Genomic DNA, 12,740 nt, shown 5'->3' with positions numbered 1-12,740 from the left:
AAAAGACCAAAAAAATAGTAAAATAGTGAAGAAAAGATAAAATCTTAAGAGACATCCTTGTGTTAAAATTTAAAATCTTGTTACCAGGGTACTGGAGTGGATATAACTGTTAGGGCATGCAAATCAAACAGCCGATTCGATTAATTTTAATAAATTTTAGTTAAATTGAATCAAATCACCCTATATTCGAGACCGAACAATTGGGTTCGGTTCAGTCTGTTCTATTTGTTCTTGGACCTACTTAAAAAAATGAGATATTTTTACTCAAAATAATGATGTGAATAAAGGGATTCATTAAAGAAAAATGCATATCAAAGGAGATATGGATATCCAATACGATAATAAATCAATAGGAAAGCTAATTTCTATTACAAAATGTTAGACCCTAATGCCACTAGTAAAGAACCCTAGGGGGGGGGGGGGGATGTGTGATTAGGGTCTTATGCTAATCTAATATGATTTAATGCCAATTAAAACTTATTAATAAGTTATCCTAGCAAATAAGATATGCAATGAATTATTAACAAGGATGAGCAATATAAACAAAGGGTAAAATAAATAAACTATAAATGTGATAGGGCAATGTACAAAAAAAAGTAATAGACAATGGCGATATAAGATAAACACAAAAGTAAATACGCCAATGCAAACTCAAACAAGCAATATGATCACGAAGTTCAGACCTTCCGTCCTACGTCTCCGCTCCTCACTCCCGGGGAGAAATCCACTATCACACCGGGTTTTCGACGCTCACCCAAAAACGTTTACACATCACACTCGGTATTCTAGCTCACCGAAAACTTTACAATCAATACTCTTGTAATCACCCTCTACACTCTCTAAGTGTTGGTCCCTACCCCGTGTCTTCCTCAAGTGCTCGGATTTACAACCTCTCCCTAGACTTTACTACGGACGCCACTCCTCTTAGGACGACCCCGTCTCTCACCACACACTCCTCTCGGTGTACAAGTGTATTACAAAGTGTATCTCACAATAAGGGGCACAATAACAAGATTTGTTCTCTACAATAGATGAGAACTCTATGAAATCTCACTCTCAAGGTCACAATCCCACAACCCCAAATTATACTATGTATGCAAATACAATAAGCTCAAATGGTTGTGTATGAACAAAGAGTATAATCAAAAATAAATCTAAACTCAATATAAATCTAGATTTAATAAAAATGATTAACAAATAAATATAAAGCTAGTAAGAGTTTAGGGAAACTTCTCTATAGATCAAGAGTGAGAGAGAGAATGGAATGAAGCTCAAACACTAAAGATGATCTCATCTTCCTCTTGTGAAAATTTTGTCACAAACCTCTAAACACACTAAACAAACTTAAAAAAAAATTAAACACACTTAAAACTCTTTTTAAAACTTTCTTGTTAGGTAGGAATGATAAATGCAATGGGGTATATATAGGGTAGAAGAAAACAACCCAAGAAAACCCCTAAAACCCACAAAATAATAAAACCAGAAACTAGTCGTTACTGTGCAACGGTAACATTGGTGGTCGACCACAGAGACCAGTCCGATCGATCGCGAGAAGCTGAAAAGTTGAGTTGGTCTCTGGACAATTCTCGGTCGACCGTGAACAGTGCTCCGGTCCACCAGCACTGTACACAGAACGTGCACAAACCTGAAAATCTGCGTATCTGGCTCTATAAAATCAATTAAAAATAGTAAATCAAATCCAAAAATCGTAAACGTTTGAGAGAAGTTTCTAAATATGTAGATAAACATGTTAGAGAAAGAATTTATTAAATATCACTTCCCATTTATGAGAAATAATTGTTTGAACAAAGATATTACAGTTTCTAAAAAACTACTAAAAACTTGTTTTTGTAAATTCAATTGAAAATAACAAAACAACTCCAAAATTAGTAAAAATTAGGAAAATGTTTGTATATATGAAGATAAACATGTAAACAAAGAAATTTTTAAAATTGTATTTCCCAATTTTGAAAACTCATCTATTTTGCAAAAACATGCACAACCATGAACTTAGTAAAACTTGATTTTGACAAAACGAGTTCAAACAAGTTTGAAACTTCTTTTAAATAGATTAATAGACTTTATAAAAGATGTAAACCAGTTATATTAAGTCAATAATCCAAAAACACGTTATTATCTCAAATGGATGTATAATAGTTAATAAATCAAGAAAATATGTACGTGCACCATTTGAGCTTAAAGCATAATCACACAAAGCATAAACCTAAACTAATATACCCAAGGCAATTGATATTCATTAAACTCATTGTAGAACCCCGTATTTTTGTTAGAAGTATATGTGAATTATTAGTAATAAATAATTCTATTTGTGGTAAATAACTTGAGGTCATGGATATACTTGGTAACAAGTTATTAGATATGTATGAGTGTGGTTTCATAGAGTTCCGTGCATTGGTTTTGGCTGAATAACAAAACATGCACGAATCTGGTTATAGTGTCTGCTCAGTCGACTTATGAGTTGACTCATGAGTCGACTAATGAGTCGACTGATAAGTCGACCAATGAGTCGACTGACGGGCTGATTTTAAGTTTTTCTTTTCTTTTGCGGGTTTGGTTTGGTTTGTTTCGGGTTTAACCGCTTTCATATAAAACTCTCCTACTCGAAACCAGCCCCAAGACTCATCAGACCCCAGAGAAAACCCTAGCCTCCCTCTCCCCTCAAACCCTAGATTCGTTCTTGGTAATTTTGGAGGAGTTTCAGAGGAGTTTTCAGCGGAATTTTGTGGTGCTGTCGAAGGGGGATCGTCCTCTCATCGGATTTAGAAGTTTGCAGCACATCAGAGGCGAGTAACATCTCACCCAATCCTACACCCACTGTTTGTATAGCTTTTCTTGAGTTTTTCTTCGGATTTTTGAGCCTAAAACGTATTTTTGTGCATAAAAATAGATACTTTACATTATGAGATGCAAGATCTATATTTTTCAGTTATAAAAAGCTCACAAATGAATTTGTAAATTAAGATCCAGATCTGGAAATTTGTTTAAACATGAGATTCAATATGATTTACTGTTTTTAATACGTTTTTTAAACATGTTTATATGATTAAGGTTTTAATGTAAGTGATCACATGTAAATCCCTTTAGTTTCAGTTGATACACATGAGTTAAAATCAGAAATATATTGCTGGACGTGATTAAAGAGAACTTTAGTTAACGTTTTTGCAGATAATCATCGAAAGCAGAAAACTGGAGATTTTCTGCTCAGTCGACCAATGAGTCGACTCATGAGTCGACTTATGAGTCGACCAATGAGTCGACTGATGGGGAAAAGCTTCAGTTTTGTGTTTTGTCTGGTCGATTTATGAGTCGACTGATGAGTCGACCAATGAGTCGACTAATGAGGAGTTTTCTTCTTTTGTATTTCTTCAGTTTTGAAATCTATTTGAGTTATTTATGTTTGTTTATTGTTTCTACGTGCTTAAATATGAACGAGGAGTCGCCTCGAATGAGGGGTATTAGAAATTTATGTATAATCTGTATCTTTACATGTGAGATGTCATGCGAACACGAGTTTAGGTTTACGCATCGAGACACGTGAGAAATTAGGGTATATGCACCTGTTCATATAACTCATCTAGTCCATGTGTTGGGCAATTATGATGTGTAGTCCATGTGTTGGACACTTATCACTTTCAGTCCATGTGTTGGACCGTTTACATATGCAGTCCATGTGTTGGACATCCACTACATTAGTTTAGACCTTGAGAGTTAACACCTATACTTGCATAGGCTGGACACGACACTTATATGAGTTGCGACACGACACCGAAATTTAGTTTGGGATGAGTTTGCCTTCTTCTATTAATGTTCTTGTATTATATTTTGGGTTGGTATTTAGGGATGTACAATTTGAGATACAAGGTATATACATGAGGGTTTCCTTGTTTGGATTATTTCTCTCGACGTACCTACCGCTCGTGTTGTAACTTCCTAAATACTAAAAACCTCTTATACATAGGTATTTACAATCTGAGCTACATGGTATATACATGAGGGTTTCCTTGTTTGATTATTTCGCTCAATGTACTTATGCTCACGTCGTAATTACCTATGATAGAATTGTGATAATATATATATATATATATATAATATATATATATATATATATATATATATATATTATATATTATATATATATATATATGTTATAACTGTATTTTCTGTATACAACGAGCCCTTTTCCCTTAGGGTTGGTTGTGATGTTGCTCGCTAGCGCTTTGATGTTCGTTGTCCCTCCCCCTTTCAGGTAACGAGCCAGGAGCCCGGAGAGTCGCAGGTTGATAGCGAGGCACTCTAGCATCAGCTATTCTATTATAGTTATATTTTATTTTTGAGCTCCACTGTATGCTTTTGTTTAGATATTTTGAGAGTTATTTCTAGAAGTTATAAAGGCTGTGTGCCTTATTTCCTTTTTTTCAGACTTTATGTATTTGAGACATGTTGAGGAGTTCCAGTTTATTCATTCTAGATATTGACTTGTATTTCAGTATGTTAGATGATGAAATATTATCTCTATTATTTCATCAGTTGACTCTTGTGTTATCTTTTACTTGCTTTTGTACATACACCTGTTATTGACTCTACTAGAGAGATAGTAATTGTGATGGTGAAACATGTTATTGCACGGTGTGGTGCATGGCAGGTTTGACATTCTTGGTTTCACCTTAGACTGCAGCCTTGTGTGAACCCGGGGTGTCACAGTTGGTATTAGAGCTCTAGTTTCAGTATCCTTAGGATCATCCTGTGTCGAGTCGTGGAGCTAGGATAGAGTTTCTTAGGATTCATGTATAGAGTCCGTAAGGATTCCGTAGTATGAGTGAGGATGATATATACGTATATCTTAAAATTTGAGGATATTTTTTTATGACAACTATTTTGTATAAACTTAAAGTATATGGGTGAATACTAAATTGTTGTGAAAATCATATTGTGATATGCTATGTATGTGTATATGTTTATTTGGACTCATAAACTCTTGTTTTCTTATGATCAGAGAGAGATGGCAGGACGTGGTAGACCTCGTACTCGGAGAGCTGGATAGGCAAAGTCGCAGCAGGCTCCACCTGAGCCACATCAAGCTCAACCCGGGCCACAACAGGCACCACCTGAGCCACGATAGGCTCCCCGGTACCTTATTGATCTCATGGCTCCCATCAGTTCCTATCACCACTGCCACCAGCAGATCAGCTGCAGGGGATACCAGCAGTTCCTATCAGTGAGAGACCACCAGAGGCCGCACCTGCAGTTATCCCACCAGCAGTCCCAGATAGAGCTACAGAGCAGGAGGCTTGGCTCCGTATGGTTGAGAGGTATCAGAAGATGAGAGCACCAGAGTTTCAGGGGTCAGCAGATCCGCTTGCAGCCCATAAGTGGAAGGAGGATGTGAGTAATATCCTCGATATACTTAATGTAGATTCGGTTCAGAAGTAGCGATTGGCGTCCTATAGTCTGAAGGGAGACGCCAAGAAATGGTATAGGCTTCAGTTCACCCCAGAGCACCGGATGACCCTCACGTGGGAGGACTTTGTTTATTTCTTTGATGGGCAGTATATTTCTTCTGCAGCACGGACTGGGAAGGAGCTTGAGTTGTCCTGGCTGACTTAGGGGTGTTAGCCCTTATGTTTTGATGATGTTTTACAACCACCATTATCGGTACTAATGGCTTATTGAGTGCAAATGTAGTAAATTCATTTATCAAGCTCGTTAGTGCCATGTATGGAGGATGGATGGAATATATGCTACAACGATGATATCCAAAGGAGGAGGAGGCATAATGATGAAGCAATGTTAATTCAAGAACAACAAATTCATAAAGATGCTTCATCAAACTTAAAGCTATCAAGACTCAAGAACTGTATTCTATGTGAGGACATTAGCTAGTTTTTATTCTCTCTAGTGCTAGAATGTAGGCAAAGAGTTACTGATTTTTCTTGAAGCTATTGGGAATCACACACACGTTTTCATACTTATGTTTTTAAGCGTTTTTTCACAAAATACTATTTATCACAAGTATGAGGACCTATCTGCAAAATTCTTTTTCCAAACAGTTTGCTTTTAGTATTATTTTTCTATCGGTCGACCGCGCCGGTCGACCGATGATGGCTCTGCTTGTTTTCTATGTTTTCAAAGCAAATCGCGGTCGACCGGATTTTCGGTCGGTCGACCGATGATGGCTCTGCTTGTTTTCTATGTTTTCAAAGCAAATCGCGGTCGACCGGATTTTCGGTCGGTCGACCGAATTATCTATTTCGGTCGACCGAACGTTTTGACGGACGACTGAAATTCCCTTCGGTCAACCGTGACTTTTTTCAAACGGTCGATTGCCTCGTTTGCTGTGCTTACACTTAACCGTGTTTGGCACAGTCTGTGCTAATGGTCTGAAAAGGAGATTATTTTCTTAAATGGGAAGATTGGGTTATGTTTTTAAATTGATTAATATCTTCTATTTAAACCCTAGACTTCTTCTTCTTCCAGCTGCCCCAACGTTTGCAAAAACCAGAGAGACTGCTGTCTTCCTGAGAAAATTTTCAAATCTGTTTTCTCTATGGTTTTTGTGTGTGATTCACTTCCCAGCTTCAGTAATCTTTCTCTTTGCCATAGGCGCTGTGTAAAAAGAGAGTCTTGCATCTTTTCTTCTGCTGTGTGAGTGAGATCTTATGTAGATCAACTGTGAGGGAGTGTGATCTGTTGAGATCAAACTGTGTAGTGAGAGAGATCGTGTGGGATCGCTGTGTAGACGAAGTTCCGGCTTCCAAACCGGATGTGTTAGTGGATTTCTCCTCGAGAGTGGGGAGCGGGGACGTAGGTCAGCGGGCCGAACCTCGTTAACACATCGCGCGTCAAGGATAACGATTCCTAACTTTATCTCTTTCTTTATTATTGCACTTCTGTTACTGTGGTTTGTTTGTACTGTTTTTTAATTGCATATTAGAGCCTCTTGACCCTAATCACCCCCCCTCTAGGGTCCTTCAATTGGTATCAGAGCTTGGTCTCTATATCAGTTTTTGGTTTAACAACCTTAGAGAAAAGATCTAATGGAGGCCTCTTTGAATATGCATATGTTAGAAGGACAATCCACCTCTAGACCACCCCTCTTCACTGGGAGTAATTTTGCTTATTGGAAGGCTAGGATGAGAATCTACCTCCGTTGTATTGATCTTGACATCCTAGAGCTCATAGAGAAGAAATATGTAGAGAAGTCCAAAGTCGGGAGTATGACCGATGGAGAAAGGCACCAAGCCAATCTCAATGCCAAGGCTATGAACTCCTTAATCTGTGGTCTTTTCCCCAATGAATACAATAGAGTTTCCACGTGTGTAACCGCATACGAAATTTGGCAAAAATTATGTATCACACATGAAGGAACACCCCAAGTTAAGGAATCTAAGATTAGTGGACTTATGCATGATTATGAGCTATTTAAAATGCTTCCAAATGAATCCATTGATGCTATGTTTTCCCGTTTTACTAATATCATCAATGAATTACATGGTCTAGATAAGCAATTATCCATTCAAGAGATGAACTACAAGATACTTCGCTCATTGACTCCGGCATGGGAGCCCAAGGCTACGGCCATTGAGGAAGCTCATGACCTCACTACCTTAGCTCTTGATAGCCTCATCGGAAAGCTCAAAGTGCATGAGAAGAAGCTCAAGGGGAAGGAGAAGGAGGAAGTGCCATCACGTGAAGTTGAGGAGCCGTCACCAAAGTTGAAGACCATAGCTCTCAAAGGAGCTAGTGACAACTCATCTTCGTCGTCGGAGAGTGAAGTTGATTTTTCTAGAGAAGTGGCTCATCTCTCTAGAAGAATCTCTAGACTCATAAAAATGAACAAGAAATTTAACCCCCGATCTAACAACAAGTTTTCCTCTCGTGTAGGTAAATGTTTTGAGTGCAATGAAACGGGTCACATCTCTAAGGATTGCCCCAAGCTCAAAGAAAAGTACATGAAGTACAAGAAGAAGAAGGCTATGTATGCCGGATGAGAAGAATCCGAACCAAGTGGCTCGGATAGTGATGAAGAAGGAGCCAAACTTGCTCTTCATGACCCAAATGTTTGTTTCATGGCAAATGAACATGAGGTAATATCCGAGGCCGAAAGTGAATCTTTCTATATGCTAAAGAATACTCTTCTTTCAAAAAGTTGCATGCTTCTTGTGATATCAAGCTAGAGCAATTAACAACTTCTCTTGCTCTAAAAGATGAATTGCTAGGAGATCTCGATTTCGAGAATAAGCAATTAAGATCAAAAATTGAAAGATTAAAAATTGAGAGTTGTAGAACTAGACCCACTCATGCTTATGCTAACTACAATCACCATGATAGAAATAGGTTTCATGGTTCTACAACTACAATCACCATGGTAGAAATAGGTTTCATAGTTCCAACATTCGTACATACAAAAGAAATTTTGTATGCACCTATTGTATGAGACATGGACACATTTCTACTCATTGTAGAATTAAAGACAATGAAGATTTTTATGGATTGATATGGGTACCCAAAGGTACCAAAACTACTAACCACCAAGGACCCAAGACTTGGGTACCTAAAGCTACTACATCTTCATCTTCATCTTGTGTAGGAAACATCACGGCAACGACGTAAGGAGATGTGGTACCTTGATAGTGGTTGCTCACATCATATGACGGGCAACAAAGAGTTATTTGCAACCCTATCAAGGATTGAAGGAGGCAATGTCTCCTTCGGTGGTGGTGAGAAAGGTAAAATCATTGGTATCGGTTCTATTGGTAAGAAACCCTCACCCACAATTGAAGATGTTTATTTAGTAAGTGGTTTGAATCATAATCTTCTTAGCATTAGCCAATTAAGTGATAAAGGTTTTGATATTTCCTTTAAACCGGATAAATGCATCATTAGTATGGATGGAAATATTGTTTTTATTGCAAATCGCAAGTCTAATGTTTATATTTTTGAGATGAATGAGTTAGTTAATCAAGATGTGAAGTGCCTTGCGGCTATTGATGAAAATCCTTGGATTTGGCATAAGAGACTTGGACATGCAAATATGGAGTTAATATCAAAATTGTCTAAGAAGAATCTTGTAAAAGGGCTACCTAGCTTGCACTTCATAAAAGATACAATTTGTGAGGATTGTGCCAAAGGTAAACAAACAAAATCTTCTTTCAAATCCATCCATGAGGTATCGACTTCTAAACCCTTGCAATTACTTCATCTTGATTTATTTGGTCCTATGCGTGTTACCTCTCTTGGAGGCAAACACTATGTTTTTGTGATTATTGATGATTTTTCTCGTTTTACATGGACTATATTTCTTGCAAAGAAAAATGATTGTTTTGAAGAATTTGCTAATCATGTCAAAAGAATTGAAAATAAAAAGGATTTGAAAGTTGTTAAAATAAGAAGTGATCATGGTGGTGAATTTTAAAATGAATTTTTCTATGATTTTTGTGCTCATCATGGTATAACTCATATGTTTTCCGCTCCTAGAACACCACAACAAAATGGTGTTGTTGAACGGAAAAATCGCACCATACAAGAGATGGCACGCACTATGCTTAATTCTTTTGATTTGCCAAAATATTTTTGGGCGGAAGCCGTCAATACGGCTTGCCATGTTTTAAATCGTGTTTTGATTAGACCAAAGCTTAAGAAAACTCCTTATGAACTTTATTATGGAAAAACTCCTTTCATTGGTTATTTTCGTGTCTTTGGATGCAAATGTTTTATTTTAACTACAAAAGATCACCATGATAAATTTGATTCCAAAATTGATGTTGGTATTTTCTTGGGTTATGCACCTCGAAGTAAGGCTTATAGGGTCTTCAATAAACGAAGCCTCGTTGTTGAAGAATCTATAAACATTACTTTTGATGAGACTAATGTTGGCTCTCAAGTTGTTTTGCCTGGGAAAGATGATGATGATGATATTGTTGGAGGATTGGACTTTTTGCAAATCAATGATACTCCCTCTATAGAAGCTCAAAAGGATGTAGATAGCTCCAATGCTCAAGAACAAGTTGAACCTCCTAAAGCTTGAAAATTCACATCAAACCATCCAAAGGAACAAATTATTGGGAGCCCTTCAAAAGAAGTTATTACTCTTTCTATCTCAATTAGAACCTAAAAAGGTTAATGATGCTTTAAATGATGAATTTTGGGTTTTGGCTATGCATGAAGAACTAAATAATTTTCAAAGAAATGAAGTTTGGAAGTTAGTTCCTAGACCAAACAATGCTAGTGTTATTGGTACAAAATGGGTTTTTAGAAACAAACTTGATGAACATGGCATTGTTACTAGAAATAAAGCACGTTTGGTTGCCCAAGGATACAATCAAGAGAAGGATATAGACTATGATGAAACCTTTGCACCGGTTGCAAGGTTGGAATCTATTAGGATGTTTTTGGCATTTGCTAGCTTTAAAAATTTCAAACTATTTCAAATGGATGTCAAAAGTGCTTTCTTAAATGGTTTTATAGAAGAGGAAGTGTATGTTGAGCAACCCCCCGGTTTTATAGATCATGCTTTTCCTAATCATGTTTACCGGGTACAAAAAGCCTTATATGGGTTGAAACAAGCTCCTAGGGCTTGGTATGCTCGCCTCTCTAGTTTTCTTATTGAAAATGGTTTTTCAAAAGGAACAATTGATAACACACTTTTTGTGAGAAAAAGGAAAAATGATTTCATTTTAGTTCAAATATATGTGGATGACATTATTTTTGGTGCTACTAATGAATCCTTGTGCAAGGAATTTTCTAAAGTTATGCAGGATCACTTTGAGATGAGTATGATGGGAGAGCTTACATTCTTTCTCGGGCTCCAAGTCAAGCAAACTAAGGATGGGATCTTCATTTCACAAAGCAAGTATGCGAAGGAATTGGTGAAGAAATTCAAGTTGGAGAATTCTAAGCATGCGCCTACTCCCATGAGTACTAGTGTTAAGCTTGATGCGGATGAGAGTGGTGAAGATGTGGACCAAAAACTATACCGAGGTATGATAGGTAGTCTTCTTTATCTTACCGCTAGTAGACCCGATATTATGTTTAGTGTGTGTGCATGTGCACGTTTTCAAGCATCTCCTAAAGCATCTCATTTAATTGCGGTTAAAAGGATCATTAAGTATGTTAATGGAACTTTTAACCTTGGCTTATTTTATCCAAGAAGCACCTCTTTTGATTTATATGGTTTTTGTGATGCCGACTTTGCCGGATGTAAGGTAGATCGCAAGAGTACTAGTGGAACATGCCAATTCTTAGGAAATTCCCTTGTTTCTTGGGCTTCCAAGAAACAAAATTGTGTTGCATTGTCCACTACGGAAGCGGAATACATTGCCGCCGGCTTATGTTGTGCTCAAGTTTTATGGATGAAACAAAGTTTAGTTGACTATGATTTGAACTTTCAAAATATTAAAATCTTTTGTGATAACACAAGTGCTATAAATATTTCCAAAAATTCGGTTTTGCATTCTAGAACGAAGCATATTGATGTGCGCCATCATTTCTTACGCGATCATGTAGAGAGACAAGATGTATTCCTAGTATTTGTTGACACAAAATCTCAACTAGCGGGTATATTTACTAAGCCTCTTGGAGAGGATGATTTTTGTCGCATAAGAAATGGTTTGGGCTTATGCACTATGTGAAAGTTCTACATTGCTTGCTTGTTTAGTTGCATTTTGCATTTCTTTTTACCCCATTTTTTTATGGTGACAAAGGGGGAGAGAAATTTCCTCATTTGTTGCATATACTTAGGGGGAGCTCATAGATAGGGGGAGCACCTATCTATAAGCTATTTTTATTTTTGCTCTTATATAATGGTTGGTTGTCATCATCAAAAAGGGGGAGATTGTTAGCCCTTATGTTTTGGTGATGTTTTACAACCACCATTATCGGTACTAATGGCTTATTGAGTGCAAATGTAGTAAATTCATTTATCAAGCTCGTTAGTGCCATGTATGGAGGATGGATGGAATATATGCTACAACGATGATATCCAAATGAGGAGGAGGCATAATGATGAAGCAATGTTAATTCAAGAACAACAAATTCATAAAGAAGCATCGGTCGACCGCGCCGGTCGACCGATGATGGCTCTGCTTGTTTTCTATGTTTTCAAAGCAAATCGCGGTAGACCGAATTTTCAGTCGGTCGACCGAATTATCTATTTCGGTCGACCGAACGTTTTGACGGACGACCGAAATTCCCTTCGGTCAACCGCGACTTTTTTCAAACGGTCGATTGCCTCGTTTGCTGTGCTTACACTTAACTGTGTTTGGCACAGTCTGTGGTAATGGTCTGAAAAGGAGATTATTTTCTTAAATGGGAAGATTGGGTTATGTTTTTAAATTGATTAATATCTTCTATTTAAACCCTAGACTTCTTGTTCTTCCAGCTGCCCCAACGTTTGCAAAAATCAGAGAGACTGCTGTCTTCCTGAGATAATTTTCAAATCTGTTTTCTCTGTGGTTTTTGTGTGTGATTCACTTCCCAGCTTCAGTAATCTTTCTCTTTGCCATAGGGGCTGTGTAAAGAGAGAGTCTTACATCTTTTCTTCTGCTGTGTGAGTGAGATCTTGTGTAGATCAACTGTGAGGGAGTGTGATCTGTTGAGATCAAACTGTGTAGTGAGAGAGATCGTGTGGGATCGCTATGTAGACGAAGTTCCGGATTCCAAACCGGGTGTGTAGTGGATTTCTCCTCGAGAGTGGGGAGCGGGGACGTAGGTCAGCGGGCCGA

Source organism: Asparagus officinalis, chromosome 8 (assembly GCF_001876935.1).
Source record: "Asparagus officinalis chromosome 8, Aspof.V1, whole genome shotgun sequence".
Lineage (NCBI taxonomy): Eukaryota > Viridiplantae > Streptophyta > Magnoliopsida > Asparagales > Asparagaceae > Asparagus > Asparagus officinalis.
The sequence above is the reverse complement of the archived record's forward strand: the minus strand, read 5'-3'. Positions refer to the sequence as shown.